The 17,829-nt window shown below is 36.6% G+C and overlaps 1 pseudogene; it reads left to right on the top strand.

The window, feature by feature from the left end:
- Window positions 1-17,522, top strand: part of LOC102981356 (phosphatidylinositol transfer protein alpha isoform-like) — a 159,104-nt pseudogene extending 141,582 nt beyond the window's left edge.
- Window positions 17,523-17,829: the final 307 nt, after the last annotated feature.

The following is a 17,829-nucleotide window of genomic DNA, read 5'->3' as shown; positions in this document are numbered from 1 at the left end:
ATGATTTCTTTTCTTTTCTTAACTTGGGGTTTTTTTGTTCTTCTTTCTCTAATTGCTTTAGGTGCAAGGTTAGGTTGTTTATTTGAGACGTTTCCTGTTTCTTAAGGTAGGATTGTGTTGCTATAAACATTCCTCTTAGAATTGCTTTTGCTGCAACCCATAGGCTTTGGGTCGTCATGTCTCCATTGTCATTTGTTTCTAGGTATTTTTTATTTCCTTTTTGATTTCTTCAGTGATTACTTCGTTATTAAATAGTGTATTGTTTACCCTTCATTTGTTTGTATTTTTTACAGATATTTTCATGTAATTGATAGCTAGTCTCATAGCGTTGTGGTCGCAAAAGATACTTGATACAATTTCAATTTTCTTAAATTTACCAAGGCTTGATTTGTGACCCAAGATATGATCTATCCTGGAGAATTTTCCATGAGCACTTGAGAAAAATGTGTATTCTGTTGTTGTTGCATGGAATGTCCTATAATTATCAATTAAGTCCATATTGTTTAATGTATCATTTAAAGCTTGTGTTTCCTTATTTATTTTCATTTTGGATGATCTGTCCATTGGTGAAAGTGGGGTGTTAAAGTCCCCTACTATGATTGTGTTACTGTCGATTTCCCCTTTTATGGCTGTTAGTATTTGCCTTATGTATTGAGGTGCTCCTATGTTGGGTGCATAAATATTTACAATTGTTATACCTTCTTCTTGGATTGGTCCCTTGATCATTATGTAGTGTTCTTCTTTGTTTCTTGTAATAGTTTTATTTTAAAGTGTATTTTGTCTGATATGAGAATTGCTACTCTAGCTTTCTTTGGATTTCCATTTGCAGAGAATATCTTTTTCCATCCCCTCACTTTCAGTCTGTATGTGTCCCTAGGTCTGAAGTGGGTCTCTTGTAGACAGCATATATATGGGTCTTGTTTTTGTATCCATTCAGCCAGTCTGTGTCTTTTGGTGGGAGCATTTAATCCATTTATATTTAAGGTAATTATCGATATGTATGTTCCTATTACCATTCTCTTAATTGTTTTGGGTTTGTTATTGTAGGTCTTTTCCTTCTCTTGAGTTTCTTGCCTAGAGAAGTTCCTTTAGCATTGTTGTAAAGCTGGTTTGGTGGTGCTGAACTCTCTCAGCTTTTGCTTGTCTGTAAAGATTTTAATTTCTCCATCAAATCTGAATGAGATCCTTGCTGGTTAGAGTAATCTTTGTTGTAGCTTCTTCTCCTTCAACACTTTAAATATGTCCTGCCACTCCCTTTTGGCTTGCAGAGTTTCTGTTGAAAGACCAGCTGTTAACCTTATGGGTATTCCCTTGTGTGTTATTTGTTGTTTTTCCTTTGCTGCTTTTAATATGTTTTCTTTGTATTTTTATTTTTTTTTTTACCCGCAGATTTCTCACTGCTGTGGCCTCTCCCATTGCAGAGCACAGGCTCCGGACGTGCAGGCTCAGCGGCCATGGCTAACGGTCCTAGCCATTCTGCGGCATGTAGGATCTTCCTGGACCAGGGCACAAACCTGTCCCCTGCATCGGCAGGCAGACTCTTAACCACTGTGCCACCAGGGAAGCCCAGTTTTTGACAGTTTGATTAATATGTGTCTTGGTGTGTTTCTCCTTGAATTTATCCTGTATGGGACTCTCTGTGCTTCCTGGACTGATTAACTATTTCCTTTCCCATATTAGAGAAGTTTTCAACTATAATCTCTTCAAATATTTTCTCAGTCCCTTTCTTTTTCTCTTCTTCTTCTGGGAGCCCTATTACCAGTGGTTTTATCATTTTTCAGTCTATGATGACCACTCCTCCCAGACTGGACAGTACATGCAATGTGTAACAGCTAATGTGTGTTTCATTGAAATTTTATGTCAACCTACTTCTTTATCTGTTTATAGTGGACCATGATATTGAGAACCAAACAGGATTAATTTGTATGTGTATAAATTTTCCCTGACAAGTTTTTCACCATATTTTTTCAAATATCCATCACAAAACTTCCATCATATAAGCAAAAATTTATTGAGAAACAAGAGGAATTCTAATCCTCTAGCCTATGGAAAGAATACCACATTCATAGAAAGATAGACAAAATGAAAAGGCACAGGACTATGTACCAGATGAAGGAACAAGATAAAACTCCAGAAAAACAACCAAATGAACTGGAGATAAGCAAACTTCCAGGAAAAGAATTCAGAATAATGATAGTGAAGATGATCCAGAACCTCAGGAACAAAATGGAGGCAACGATCAAGAAGATGAAAGAAATGTTTAACAAACACCTAGAAGAATTAAAAAACAATCAAATAGAGATGAACAATACAATGACTGAACTGAAAAATACACTAGAAAAACTCAATAGCAGAATAACTCATGCAGAAGAAGAGATTAGTGACGTGGAAGACAGAATGTTGGAATTCACTGCCACAGAACAGAATAAAGAAAAAAGAATGAAAAGAAATGAAGACGGCCTAAGAGAATACTGGGACAACATGAAACATACTAACATTCACATTATAGGGGTCCCAGAAGGAGAAGAGAGAGAGAAAGGCCCCAGAAAATATTTGAAGAGATTATAGTCGAAAACTTCCCTAACATGGGAAAGGAAATAGCCACCCAAGTACAGGAAGTGCAGAGAGTCCGAGGCAGAATAAACCCAAGAAGAAACATGCTGAGACATATAGTATTCAAATTGACAAAATATAAAGACAAAGAAAAATTTTTAAAAGCAACAGGGAAAAATGACAACATACAAGCCAACTCCCATAAGTTTACCAACAGATTTCTCAGCAGAAAATCTACAAGCCAGAAGGGAGTAGCATGGCATATTTAAAGTGATGAAAGGGAAGTACCTACAACAAAGATTGCTGTACCAGACAAGGATCTCATTCAGATTTGATGGAGAAATCAAAAGCTTTAGAGACAAGCAACAGCTAAGAGAATTCAGCACCACCAAACCAGCTCTACAATAAATGCTAAAGGAACTTATCTAAGTGGGAAACACAAGAGAAGAAAAGGACCTACAAAAACAGACCTAAAACAATTAAGAAAATGGAAATAGGAACATACATATTGATAATTACCTTAAATGGGAGTGGATTAAATGCTCCAATCAAAAGACACAGGCTCGCTGAATGGATAAAATAACAAAACCCATATATATGCTGTCTACAAGAGACCCACTTCAGACCTAGGGACATATATGCTGAAAGTGAGGGGATGCAAAAAGTTAATCCATACAAATGGAAATCAAAAGAACTCTGGAGTAGCAATACTTATATCAGATAAAATAGAGTTTATTTTTAAATTTTATTTATTTTAACTTTACTGGAGTATAATTGCTTAACAATGGTTTGTTAGTTTCTGTTTTATAACAAAGTGAATCACATATGCATATTAATATATCCCCATATCTCATCTCTCTTGCATCTCTCACCCACCCTCCTTATCCCACCCCCTCTAGGTGGTCATAAAGCACCGAGCTGATCTCCCTGTACTGTGTGGCTGATTCCCACTAGCTATCTATTTTACATTTGGTAGTAAATATAACTCCATGCCACTTTCTTACTTTGTCCCAGCTTACCCTTTGCCCTTGCTGTGTCAATAAGTCCATTCTCTACATTTGCGTCTTTCTTCCTGTCCTGTCACTATATTCTTCAGAACATTTTTTTAACATCTCTATTGGAGTATAATTGCTTTACAATGGTGTGTTAGTTTCTGCTTTACAACAAAGTGAATCAGTTATACATATACATATGTTCCCATATCTCTTCCCTCTTGCATCTCCCTCCCTCCCACCCACCCTATCCCACACCTCTAGGTGGTCACAAACCACCTAGCTGATCTCCCTGTGCCATGCAGCTGCTTCTCACTAGCTATCCGTCCTATGTTTGGTAGTGTATATATGTCCATGCCACTCTCTCACTTCGTCACAGCTTACACTTCCCCCTTCCCATATCCTCAAGTCCATGTTCTAGTAGGTCTGTGTATTCCGATCCTACCCCTGGTCTCTTCATGACATGTTTTTTCTTATATTCCATATATATGTGTTAGCATATGGTATTTGTTTTTCTCTTTCTGACTTACTTCACTCTGTATGACAGACTCCAGTTCCATCCACCTCACTACAAATAACTCAGTTTCATTTCTTTTTATGGCTGAGTAATATTCCATTGTATATATGTGCCACATCTTCTTTATACATTCATCTGTTGATGGACACTTAGGTTGCTTCCAACTCCTGGCTATTGTAAATAGAGCTGCAGTGAACATTTTGGTACATGATTGTGCAAAACCTGTTAACTTTCATTACATCTCATTTGTTTATTTTTGTTTTTATTTCCATTTCTCTAGGAGGTGGGTCCAAAAAGATGTTGCTGTGATTTATGTCATAGAGTGTTCTGCCTATGTTTTCCTGTAAGACTTTGATAGTGTCTGGCCTTACATTTAGATCTTTAACCCCTTTTGAGTTTATTTTTGTGTATGGTATTAGGGAGTTTTCTAATTTCATACTTTTACATGTACCTGTCCAGTTTTTCCAGCTCCACTTATTGAAAAGGCTGTCTTTTCTCCACTGTATATTCTTGCTTCCTTTATCAAAGATAAGGTGACCATATGTGTGTGGGTTTATCTCTGGGATTTCTACCCTGTTCCATTAATCTATATTTCTGTTTTTGTGCCAGTACCATACTGTCTTGATTACCACAGCTTTATAGTATAGTCTGAAGTCCATGAGTGTGATTCCTCCAGCTCCGGTTTTCTTTATCAAGATTGCTGTGGCTATTCGGGGTCTTTTGTGTTTCCATACAAATTGTGAAATTTTTTGTTCTAGTTCTGTGAAAAATGCCATTGGTGGTTTGATAGGGATTATATTGAATCTGTAGATTGCTTTGGGTAATATTGTCATTTTCACAATATTGATTCTTCCAATCCAAGAACATGGTATATCTCTCCATCTGTTTGTACCATCTTCAATTTCATCAGTGTCTTATGCATACAGGTCTTTTGTTTCCTTAGGCAGGTTTATGCCTAAGTACTTTATTCTTTTTGTTGCAATGGTAAATGGGAGTGTTTTTTTAATTTCACTTTCAGATTTTTCATCATTAGTGTATAGTAATGCTACAGATTTCTGTGAATTAATTTTGTGTCCTGCTACTTTACCAAATTCCTTGAATAGCTCTAGTAGTTTTCTGGCAGCATATTTAGGATTCTCTATGTATAGTATCATGTCATCTGCAAAGAGAGACAGCTTTACTTTTCTTTTCCAATTTTGATTCCATTTATTTCTTTTTCTTCTCTGAATGCTGTGGCTAAACTTCCAATGCTATGTTGAATAATAGTGGTGAGAATGGACATACTTGTCTTGTTCCTGATCTTAGTAGAAATGGTTTCAACTTTTCACCATTGAGAATGATGTTGGCTGTGGGTTTGTCATTTATTGCCTATATTCTATTGAGGAAAGTTCCCTCTATGCCTACTTTTTGGAGGGTTTTTATCATAAATGGATGTTGAATTTTTAAATATTTTTCTGCATCTATTGAGATGATCATATGATTTTTCTCCTTCATTTTGTTAATATGCTTTATCACACTGATTGATTTGCGTATATTGAAAAATCCTTGCATCCCTGGGATAAACCCCACTTGATCATGGGGTATGATGCTTTTAATGTGCTTCTGGATTCTGTTTGCTAGTATTTTGTTGAGGATTTTTGTATCTATATTCGTCAGTGATATTGGCCTATAGTTTCCTTTCTTTGTGACATCTTTGTCTGGTTTTGGTATCAGGGTGATGGGACTTCATCGAATGTGTTGGGAAGTGGTCCTCCTTCTGCTATATTTTGGAAGAATTTCAGAAGGATCGGTTTTAGCTCTTCTCTAAATGTTTGATAGAATTCGCCTGTGAGGCTTCTGGTCCTGGGCTTCCGTTTGTTGGAAGATTTTTAATCACAGTCTCAATTTCAGTGCTTGTGATTGGTCTGTTATGTTTTCTATTTCTTCCTGGTTCAGTCTCAGAAGTTTGTGATTTTCTAAGAATTTGTCCATTTCTTTCATGTTGTCCATACTATTGGCATATAGTTACTTGTAATCTTTCAAGATCCTGTGTATTTCTGCAGTGTAAGTTGTTACTTCTCCTTTTTCATTTCTAATTCAATTGATTTGAGTCTTCTCCCTTTTTTTCTTGATGAGTCTGGCTAATTTATCAATTATGTTTATCTTCTCAAAGAACCAGCTTTTAGTTTTATTGTTCTTTTCTCTAGTTTCCTCCATTTCTTTTTCATTTATTTCTGGTCTGATCTTTATGATTTCTTTCCTTCTGCTAACTTTGTGGGTTTTTTGTTCTTTTTTCTCTAATTGCCTTAGGTGTAAGTTTGGGTTCTTTATTTGAGATATTTTTTGTTTCTAGAGGTAGTATTGTATTGCTATAAATTTCCCTCATGGAACGTTTTTTTGCTGCAGCCCATGGGTTTTGCATCATGGTGTTTTCATTGTTAGTTATTTCTAGGTCTTTTTTGATTACCTCTTGATTTCTTCGGTGATCTCTTTGTTTTTAATTAGTGTATTGTTTAACCTCCATATGTTTGTATTGTTTACAGATTTTTTCCTGTAATTGATATCATTCTCATAGTGTTGTGGTCAGAAAAGATACTTGATAGTATATTAATTTTCTTACATTTATCAAGGCTTCATCTGTGACCCAAGTTATGACCTCTCCAGGAGAATGTTCCATGAGCACTGGAGAAGAAAGTGTATTCTGTTGCTTTTGAATGGAATGTCCTATAAATATTAATTAAGTCCATCTTTTTTAATGTATTATTTAAAGCTTGTGTTTCTTTATTTATTGTCATTTTAGATGATCTGTACATTGGTGAAAGTGGGGTGTTAAAGTTCCCTACTATGATGGTGTTATTATTGATTTCCCCTTTTATGGCTGTTAGTATTTGCCTTATGTATTGAGGTTGCTCCTATGTTGAGTGCATAAATATTTACCATTGTTATATCTTCTTCTTATATTGATCCCTTGATCATTATGTAATGTCCTACTTTGTCTCTTTTAATAGTCTTTATTTTAAAGTCTATTTTGTCTGATATAAGAATTGCTACTCCAGCTTTCTTTTGATTTCCATTTTCATGGAATATCATTTTCAATCCCCTCACTTTCAGTCTGTATGTGTCCCTAGGTCTGAGGTTGGTCTCTTGTAGACAGCATATATTCAGGTCTTGTTTTTGCATCCATTCAGCCAGTCTGTGTCTTTAGTTTTGAGCATTTAATCCATTTATATATAAGAAAATTATCAATATGTATGTTCCTATTGCCATTTTCTTAATTGTTTTGGTTTTGCTTTTGTAGGTCTTTTCCTTCTCTTGTGTTTCCTGCCCAGAGAAGCTCCTTTATTATTTGTTGTAAAGCTGGTGTGTTCATGCTGAATTATCTTAACTTTTGTGTGTCTGTAAAGGTTTTAATTTCTCTGTGGAATCTGAATGAGATCCTTGCTGTGTAGAGTAATCTAGGTTGTAGGTTTTTCCCATTCATCACTTTACATATGTCTTGCCACTCCCTTCTGGCTTCTTCTTCTGGACCCCTATAATTCGAATATTGGTGCATTTAATGTTGTTACAGAAGTCTCTAAGACTATCCTCAATTCTTTTCATTCTTTATTCTGCTCTTTAGTAATTATTTCCACTATTTTATCTTCCAGGTCATTTATCCGTTCTTCTGCCTCAGTCATTCCACTTTTGATTCCTTCTAGAGAATTTTTAATTTCATGTATTGTGTTGTTCATCATTGTTGGTTTGCTCTTTAGTTCTTCTAGGTCCTTTTTAAATGTTTCTTGCATTTTCTCCAATCTATTTCCAAGATTTTGGATCATCTCTATTATCATTACTCTGAATCCTGTTTCAGGTAGACTGCCTATTTCCTCTTCATTTGTTTGGGCTGGTGGGTTTTTACTTTGCTCTTTCATCTGCTGTGTGTTTCTCTGTCTTCTCATTTTGCATCACTTACTGTGTCTGGGGTCTCCTTTTAACAGGCTGCAGGTTCATAGTTCATGTTGATTTTGGTGTCTGTCCCCAGTGGCTGAGGTTTGTTCAGTGGGTTGTGTAGAGTTCCTGGTGAAGGAGACTAGTGCCTGTGTTCTGGTGGATGAGGCTGGATCTCGTCTTTCTGGTGGGCAGGACCACATCTGGTATTGTGTTTTGGGGTGTCTGTGACCTTATGATTTTAGGCAGCTTCTCTGCTAATGGATGGGGTTGTCTTCCTGTCTTGCTAGTTGTTTGGCATAGCGTTTCCAGCATTGTACCTTGCTCATCATTGAGTGGAGCTACATCTTAGTGTTGAGATGGAGATCTCTGGTAGAGCTTTTGTTGTTTGATATTATGTAGAGCAGGGACTTCTCTGGTGGATGAATGTCCTGAACTTGCCTCTCCCACCTCAGAGGCACAGGCTTGACACCCGGCTGGAGCACCAAGACCCTGTCTGTCACACGACTCAGAAGAAAAAGTAGAAATAAATAAAGAAAGAAAAAAATAAAATTATTAAAAGGAAAAATAAAAAATAAAAATTAAAAAAATTTAAAAGTAGTAAAAAAAGAGAGAGGAAAGAAAGAAATATAGATAGAAAGAAAGAAAGGAGGAAAGAAAGAAAGAAAAAAAGAAAGAAAGAAGAGAGCAACCAAACCAAAAAACAAATCCAACAGTGATAACAAGCATTAACAACTATACTAAAAAAAAAACAAAAACAAAAACAAACTGGACAGACAGAACCCTAGGATAAATGGTAAAAGCAAAGCTATACAGACAAAATCACACAAAGAAGCATACATATACACACTCACAAAAGGAGAAAAAAGGAAAAAAACTATATATCTATTTATTACAAAAAAGAAAAGGAGGAAGAGAGCAATCATGTCAATAAAAAATCTACCAATGATAATAAACTCTAAATAATAAACTAATTCAAACATAAAACCAGGAAAAAATTAGATGCAGAAAGCAAACCCCAAGTCTACAGTTGCTCCCAAATCCCACAGTGTCAATTTTGGGACTATTCATTGTCTATTCAGGTATTCCACAGATGCAGGGTACATCAGGTTGATTGTGGAGATTTAATCCGCTGCTCTTGAGGCTGTTGGGAGAAATTTCCTTTTCTTTTCTTTGTTCTTGCAGCTCCTGGGGTTCAACTATGGATTTGGCCCTGCCTCTGCATGTAGGTCGACTGATGGCATCTGTTCTTCGTTCAGACATGACAAGGTTAAAGTAGCGGCTGATTGGGGGCTCTGGCTCACTCAGGCCATGGGGAGTGAGAGGTACAGAATGTGGGGTGAGCCTACAGCAGCCAAGGCTCGCCTAATGTTTCACCAGCCTGAGGCATGACGTGCATTCTCCCAGGGAAGTTGTCCCTGGGTCACGGGACCCTGGCAGTAACAGGCTGCACAAGCTCCCAGGAGGGGAGGTATGGATAGTGACCTGTGCTTGCACACAGGCCTCTTGGTGGCTGTAGCAGCAGCCTTAGCATCTCAAGCCTGTCTTTGGTGTCCAAGGTGATAGCCGTGGCTCGTACCCACCTCTGGAGCTCATTTAGGTAGTACTCTGAATCCCCTCTCCTCACGCACCCTGAAGAAATGGTCTCTTGTCTCTTAGGCAGTTCAGACTTTTTGCTGGACACCTTCCAGGCTAGCTGTGGTGCACTAGACCCTTCAGGCTGTGTTCCCCCAGCCAACCCCAGTCCTCTCCCTGGGATCTGACCTTCGAAGCCAGAACCTCATCTCCCAGCACCCACCCACTCCAGCAGATGAGCAGACAAGCCTCTCAGGCTGCTGAGTGCTGGTCAGCAACGATCCTCTGTGTGGGAACCTCTCTGCTTTGCCCTCTGCACCCCTGTTGCTGTGCTCTCCTCTGTGGCTCCAAAGCTTCCCCTCTCCCCTGTCACTTTCTCTCTCTGCCAGTGAAGGAGCTTCTTAGTATGTGGAAACTTTTCTTCCTTCACAGCTCCCTCCCAGAGGTGCAGGTCCTGTCCCTATTCTTTTGTCTCTGTCTTCCCTTTTTTCTCTTGCCCTACCCAGGTACATGAGGGGTTTCTTCCCTTTTGGGAAATCAGAGGTCTTCTGCCAGCGTTCAGTCGGTGTACTGTAGGAGTTGTTCCACATGTCATTGTATTTCTGATGTATTTGTGAGGAAGAAGGTGATCTTCACTTCTTGCTCCTCTGCCATCTTGAAGGTCTCCCCTCAGATAAAATACACTTGAAAATAATGAATTTTACAAGACACAAGGAAGGACACTACACAATGATGGAACAATCAATCCAAGAAGAAGATATAACAATTATAAATATATATACACCCAACATAGGAGCACCTCAATACATAAGGCAAATGCTAACAGGTATAAAAGAGGAAATCAACAGTAACACCATAATACTGGGACACTCTAACACCTCACTTACACCAATGGACAGATCATCCAGACAGAAAATTAATAAGGAAACATAAGCTTAAATGACACAATAGACCAGATAGATTTAATTGATATTTACAGGACTTTCAATCAGAAAAACAGCAGATTAAACTTTCTTCTCAAGTGCACATGGAACATTCTCCAGGCTAGATAACATCTTGGGTCACAAATCAGGTCTCAGTAAATTTAAGAAAATTGAAATCATATCAAGCATCTTTTCCAATCACAATGCTATCAGATTAGAAAAATATTACATGGGAAAAAGACATAAACACACAAACACATTGAGAGTAAATGGTACATTACTAAATAACCAAGAGATCAGTGAAGAAATCAAACAGGAGATCAAAAAATACCTAGAGACAAATGATGACAAAAACACAATGATCCATAACCTAAGGGATGCAGCAAAAACAGTTCTGAGGGGGCAGTTTATAGCAATAGAATCCTACATCAAGAAACAAGAAAAATCTCAAATAAAAAATCTAACCTTACACCTAAAAGAACTAGAGAAAGAAGAATAAACAAAACCTAAAGTTAATAGAAGGAAAGAAATCATAAAGATCAGAGCAGAAATAAATAAAACAGAAACAAAGAAAACAGTAGCAAAGATTAAAAAAAAAACAACTAAAAGCTGTTTCTTTGAGAAGAAAAAATCTTGATAAAACTTTACCCAGACTCATCAAGAAGAGGGAGAGGACTCAAATCAATAAAATTAGAAATGAAAAAGGAGAAGTTACAATAGACATCACAGAAATACAAAGAATCATAAGAGACTACTACTAGAAACTCTATGCCAATAAAATGGACAACATGGTAGAAATGGACAAATTCCTAGAAAGGTATAACCTTCCAAGACTGAACCAGGAAGAAATAGAAAATATGAATAGACCAATCACAATAATGAAATTGAGACTGTGATTAAAATCTTCCAAAAAAAAGAGTCCAGGACCAGACGGCTTCACACGTGAATTCTATCAAACATTTAGAGAAGAGCTAACACCCATCCTTCTCAAACTCTCCCAAAAATTCACAGAGGAAGGAACACTCCCAAACTCATTCTACGATGATATCATCACGCTGATACCAAAATCAGACAAAGATACTACAAAACAAGAAAATTACAGACCAATATCACTAATGAATATAGATGCAAAAATCCTCAACAAAATACTAAAAAACAGAATCCAACAACACATTAAAAGGATCATAGGGCTTCCCTGGTGGCGCGGTGGTTGGGAGTCCGCCTGCCGATGCAGGGGATGCGGGTTCGTGCCCCGGTCCGTGAGGATCCCATGTGCCGCGGAGCGGCTGGGCCCATGAGCCATGGCCGCTGGGCCTGCGAGTCCGGAGCCTGCGCTCCGCAGCGGGAGAGGCTGCAACAGTGAGAGGCCCTGTACCGCCAAAAAAAAAAAAAAAAGGATCATATATTATGATCAATTGGGATTTATCCCAGGGATGCAAGGATTCTTCAATATACGCCAATCAATCAATGTTACACCATATTAACAAATTGAAGAAGAAAAAACATATGATCATCTCAATACATGCAGAAAAAGCTTTTGACAAAATTCAACACCATTTGTGATAAAAACTTTGCAGAAAGTGGGCGTAGAGGGAACCTACCTCAACATAATAAAGGGCATATACAACAAACCCACAGCAAACATCATTCTCAGTGGTGAAAAACTGAAAGCATTTCCTCTAAGACCAGGAACAAGACAAGAATGTCCACTCTTGTCACTTTTATTCAACATAGTTTTGGAAGTCTTACAAACAGCAATCAGAGAAGAAAAAGAAATAAAAGGAATCCAAACTAGAAAAGAAGAAGTAAAACTGTCAGTGTTTGCAGATGACATGATACTATACAAAGATAATCCTAAAGATGCCACCAGAAAACTACTAGAGCTAATCAATGAATTTGGTAAAGTTGCAGGATACAAAATCAGTATATAGAAATCCGTTGAATTCCTATACACTAACAATAAAAGATCCAAAAGAAAAAATTAAGGGAACAATCCCATTCACCATTGCAACAAAATGAATAAAATACACTAAAGACCTGTACTCAGAAAACTATAAGACACTGATGAAAGAAATCAAAGAAGACACAAACAGATGGAGAGATATACCATGCTGTTGGATTGGAAGAATCAATATTGTGAAAATGACTCTACTACCCAAAGCAATCTACAGATTCAATGCAATCCCTATCAAACTACTAATGGCATTTTTTACAGAACTAGAACAAAAAACCTTAAAATTTGTATGGAGACACAAAAGACCCCAAATAGCCAAAGCAATCTTGAGGGAAATAAACAGAGCTGGAGGAATCAGACTCCCTGACTTCAGACTATAATAAAAAGCTACAGTATTCAAGACAGTATGGTACTCACATAAAAACAGAAATATAGATCAATGGAACAGGGTAGAAAGCCCAGAAATAAACCCATGCACCTATGATGAACTAATCTATGAAAAAGGAGGCAAGGATATACAATGCAGAAAAGACAGTCTCTTCAATAAGTGGTGTTGGGAAAACTGGACAGCTACATGTAAAAGAATGAAATTAGAACACTCCCTAACACCATACCCCAAAATAACCTCAAAATGGATTAAAGACCTAAATGTCAGCCCAGACATATAAAAATCTTAGAGGAAAACATAGGAAGCACACTCTTTGACATAAATCACAGCAAGATCTTTTTGACCCACCTCCTAGAGTAATGGAAATAAAATAAAAATTAAACAACTGGGACCTAATGAAACCTAATAGTCTTTGCACAGCAAAGGAAACTATAAAGAAGATGAAAAGAAAACCTTCAGAATGGGACAAAATATTTGCAAATAAAGCAACTGACAAAGGATTAATTTCCAAAATATATAAAGAACTCAGGCAGCTCAATATCAAAAAAAAATCAACAACCCAATCAAAATAATGGGTGGAAGACCTAAATAGACATTTCTCCAAAGAAGACATTCTGATGGCCAAAAAGCACATGAAAAATGCTCAACATCACTAATTATTACAACAATGCAAATCATAACTACAATGATGTATCACATCACAACAGTCAGAATGGCCATCAAAATATCTACAAACAATAAATGTTGGAGAGAGTGTGGAGAGAAGGGAACCCTCCTACACTGTTGGTGAGAATGTAAATTGATACAGCCACTATGGAGAACGGTATGGAGGTTCCTTAAAAACTAAAATTAAAATGACCATATGACTCAGTAATCCCACTACTGGGCACATACCCAGATAAAACCATAATTCAAAAAGACACATGCACTCCAATATTCATTGCAGCACAATTTACAATAGCCAGGTTATGGAAGCAACCTAAATGCCCATCAACAGATGAATGGATAAAGATGATGTGGTACATATATACAATGGAATATTACTCAGCCATGAAAAGGAATGAAATTGGGTCATTTGTAGAGATGTGTATGGACAGAGTCTGTCATACAGAGTGAAGTAAGTCAGAAAGAGAAAAAATATATCATATATTAATGCATATATGTGGAATCTAGAAAAATGGTACAGATGAACCAGTTTGCAGGGCAGAGGTAGAGATACAGATGTGGAGAACAGACATGTGGATGCCAGAAGGGGAAAGTGGGGCATGGGTGATGGGATGAATTGGGAGATTGAGATTCCCATGTATACACTGATCTGTATAAAATAGATAAGTATTAAAAACCTGCTGTATAAAAATAAAATAAAATTAAAAAAAAAAGTTATTGAGTTAAATAAGATAAAACCAGTACAATGGAAATATCAATCAAAGTTTTTGCCTGGGGCAATGCCATTATATACCATTCTAAAATTTCTTTAGCAAACATAGTTAGGAATATCTAAGATAAACTACTAAGGTAATGAATAATAAAGAAGAGTCTTAGGAGATATATTAAACTGTAAATTAAATCATTGTCTCATTTTAACAGCATATACAAATGAGCTTAAATTCAGGAGACTTTCAATATGTCACAAGAGCAAAAGAGTCTCAAAAATTTATACACATATTATTTACCATATAGTGGGACCCAAAGAAATTACTGTGCTATTGTTGAAAACAGCACATTGTTCTAGTTTTGGGCTTGCTGAAGGGTACCATATCATAAGACCTACCATAATAAAACAAACCACGTTGGAAGCCTGGTGCTTTCAACACTTTAATTTTCACAAAATTATGCAAATTAAGAATCAATATGCTCAGGTATTTTCTGATGAGAAAACTGGGGTTCAGAAAGTTTCATTAGTTTGCCTGCTGTGGTAAAGGTGCTCATCAAACATAGCCAGCAGTCAAGCAGTCAGATGCAGCAATCATGTATTCTTCTTTAATTTTTTTCTTTCCTAAGTTATACAAACCTTGACAGTGGGAAGAAACTATACTGTTTCCTTTGGGGAAACATAGAATGATTAATCGTACTATTTGAATTTCAACTGTAAAAGTGTTGCACCTCATCTTTGAATGGGAACCTAGAGATCTAAGAGCAGAATTCCCAAAATGAGACTTTCTGCCCAGTAGCTAGTTTCAATACTCTCCTTCTGTTTGCTTAGGGAAGGCACTTCTCAGTATATTTGCTGACTGTTCTTTCTAAGTGAAGACACTTAGGAAGGATATAATGGCCTCATGGGCAAAAATCATAAAAGCCATGTACATTTTACTACATTAAATCAAAAACACACCATCTACTACAATCCACCCAGTAAACAAAAAGCAAGCAAGAAAAATACTAAGCAAATATTTTTAACAAGAAAATAGTTTTTTTGGTTCTACAATGTTCATAAAATTAATAAATGTTTATTGTATAAATTTGCATAATAAAGGAAAAAACCACAAACTTACACAAAACTCACTTAAAACACTAGCTAGAAATAAGCATTATTTTAATTTTACTAAAGTCTTCAAACAATTTTTCAAAAATATGCGATTACACTATATATGCTGTTTTGTAATTTGTTTTTTAATTGCTAATATAAATTGAGAATTTTTCTTCTTATTACATATTCTTCTAAAGAATTATTTCTAACATTTGCCTATTAAAGTATTATATGTATAGTGTAATTTAACCAATTCCTTATTATTAGTCATTGTGATGACTAATATTTCATGAAATGTCATGAAATTAAAACTCTGAAAAACAAATTTTTCATAAATGTTAGATGAAGAATTCATTGTCAAAAATGTTGAAGTACTTTTTGAAAGAGTTGTGACATATTTTATCAGATACATAATAACTTCCAGACTCTAAAAAAATTCCTGTTGCAGTACATAAGTATTTTAACCTATAGCCTTGCCAGTACTAAATATTTTCATTAAAATAGTTTTGAAAAGGTGACAGCTGAAAATTCTACCTAGTGTTGAATAATTTATATTTACTTAACATTGAGCTTGATTATTATGTATATTTGTATATAAACACATTTATTTTTATTGGCCATTTATTTTCCTTTGAAATTTTCCTTTTTTTCTTAATAGAAATGTTTATCTTTTTATACAGATTCAAAGAGCTACTTATATATTAGAACTAATACTCCTTGGATTGTCATTATATTACAAATATTTTCTCCAGCTTTTTTTTATCCATTTTATTTTGCTTTTATCTACTAATGCATGATTTTCTCCCTTGCTTTAAACCTTAAGTTCTTTATTTGTTTTACTATGATGCACAAACACACATGAACACACAAATTTACAGAGAAGTGGAAAAAAAACTTCAGTATGTTAGTGTCCACAGTATTAGCCTAAAGTTATCCATAACACACCCTTATTATTATTTTAATGTTTGTAAAATTTGTAGTAATGTCACCTCTCTTATTCCTATAATTGATGACTTGTGCTTTCTCTCTCTTTCATTTTTTCCTTACCAGTCTGTCTTTGGGGTTTCATCAATTTTATTGATCTTATCAAAGAGTTGTCTTTGGTTTCAAAAAGAAAGCACTAGAAAAAACATTAATGAATTAATAATATATGTAATATAATGCAAAAAGAAAAAAACAGACACAACTGCACCACATAAAAAATAATAGCACAGTTCTGTAAAAATTACCTGGGCTTGTTTGTAAAAGAAATAAATAGCAGGAGGGGGCGAGGCCAGGGCAGCAGGAGCTGGTGCGGCGACAGCATAGAGGGCTGTGGGGAGAGCAGACCATGATGAAGTCACACAGGCATCAGTCCGGGCCATGAGGAGAGGGGCTGCCAAGAAGCCGAGGGAGGCTGGGCAGGCAGCAGGCAACCCTCGGGCCAGGAAGCAACATAGTGCTGTTCAAGGAGTATGGAGTCATCCTACCTGCATCTTTAGAAGAGTCCCAAGTAGGACAGCTGTATTCTGTGGCAGAGGCCAGGGAAAATGGGAATGGGTGGTGGTGAAAGTGTGGAGGTCCTGGTGAACGAGACCTATGAAAAAGCGGTGAGAAAGACCAGTACATGCACAAGATCTACCACTTACAGGGCAAAGTGCCCACGTTTGTTCGAATGCTGGCCCCAGATGGAGCCCTGGATATATATGAAAAAGCATGGAATGACTACTTTTATTGCAGAACTGTTATTACAAATGAGTACATGAAAGAAGACTTTCTGATTAAAATGTAAACCTAGCATAAACCAGATCTTGGCACCCAGGAAAATGTGCATAAACTGGAACCTGAGGCATGGAAACATGTGGAAGCCATATATATAGACATTGCAGATCAAAGTGAAGCACTTAGACAGCATTACAAGGCAGAGGAAGTTCCAGAAAATTTTAAATCTATCAAAACAGGCTGAGGACCCTTGACCCCAATTGGAAACAAGAACTTGTAAATCAGAAAGACTGCCCATACTTGTGTGCATATAAACTGGATACTGTCAAGTTCAAGGGGTGGGGCCTACAGAACAAAGTGGAAAATTTTATACATAAGCAAGAGAGGCATCTGTTTACAAACTTCCACTGGCAGCTATTCTGTTGGATAAATAACTGGGTTGACCTGACTATGGGGAACATTTGAAGGATGGAAGAAGAGACAAAGAGACAGCTGGATGAGATGAGACAGAAGGACCCAGTGAAAGGAATGATGGAAGATGACTAAAGCCATCCCTCCCTTTTCTGCACTTTTTGCAAGACAGTGGTCAATAGGAAGGCCCAGCAGCACCACCCTCCCAAATGACAGGGCATCCACAGACCCAGCCTTTCTGGGTCCATTCTTCAGGCAAGTTTCAATCCCTTACTGTAGCTAATTCCAGAAGCCTTTTAATATTGTGAACAAAGAGGCTGTCTGATATTTTTTTGAATTTTTGAATTTTATTTTATTTATTTATTTTTATACAGCAGGTCCTTATTAGTCATCAATTTTCTACACATCAGTGTATACATGTCAATACCAATCACCCAATTCA

The sequence above is a fragment of the Physeter macrocephalus genome, chromosome 14 (assembly GCF_002837175.3).
Source record: "Physeter macrocephalus isolate SW-GA chromosome 14, ASM283717v5, whole genome shotgun sequence".
Lineage (NCBI taxonomy): Eukaryota > Metazoa > Chordata > Mammalia > Artiodactyla > Physeteridae > Physeter > Physeter macrocephalus.
Note: the sequence above shows the minus strand (reverse complement) of the source record. Positions and strands in the feature narration are given on the sequence as shown.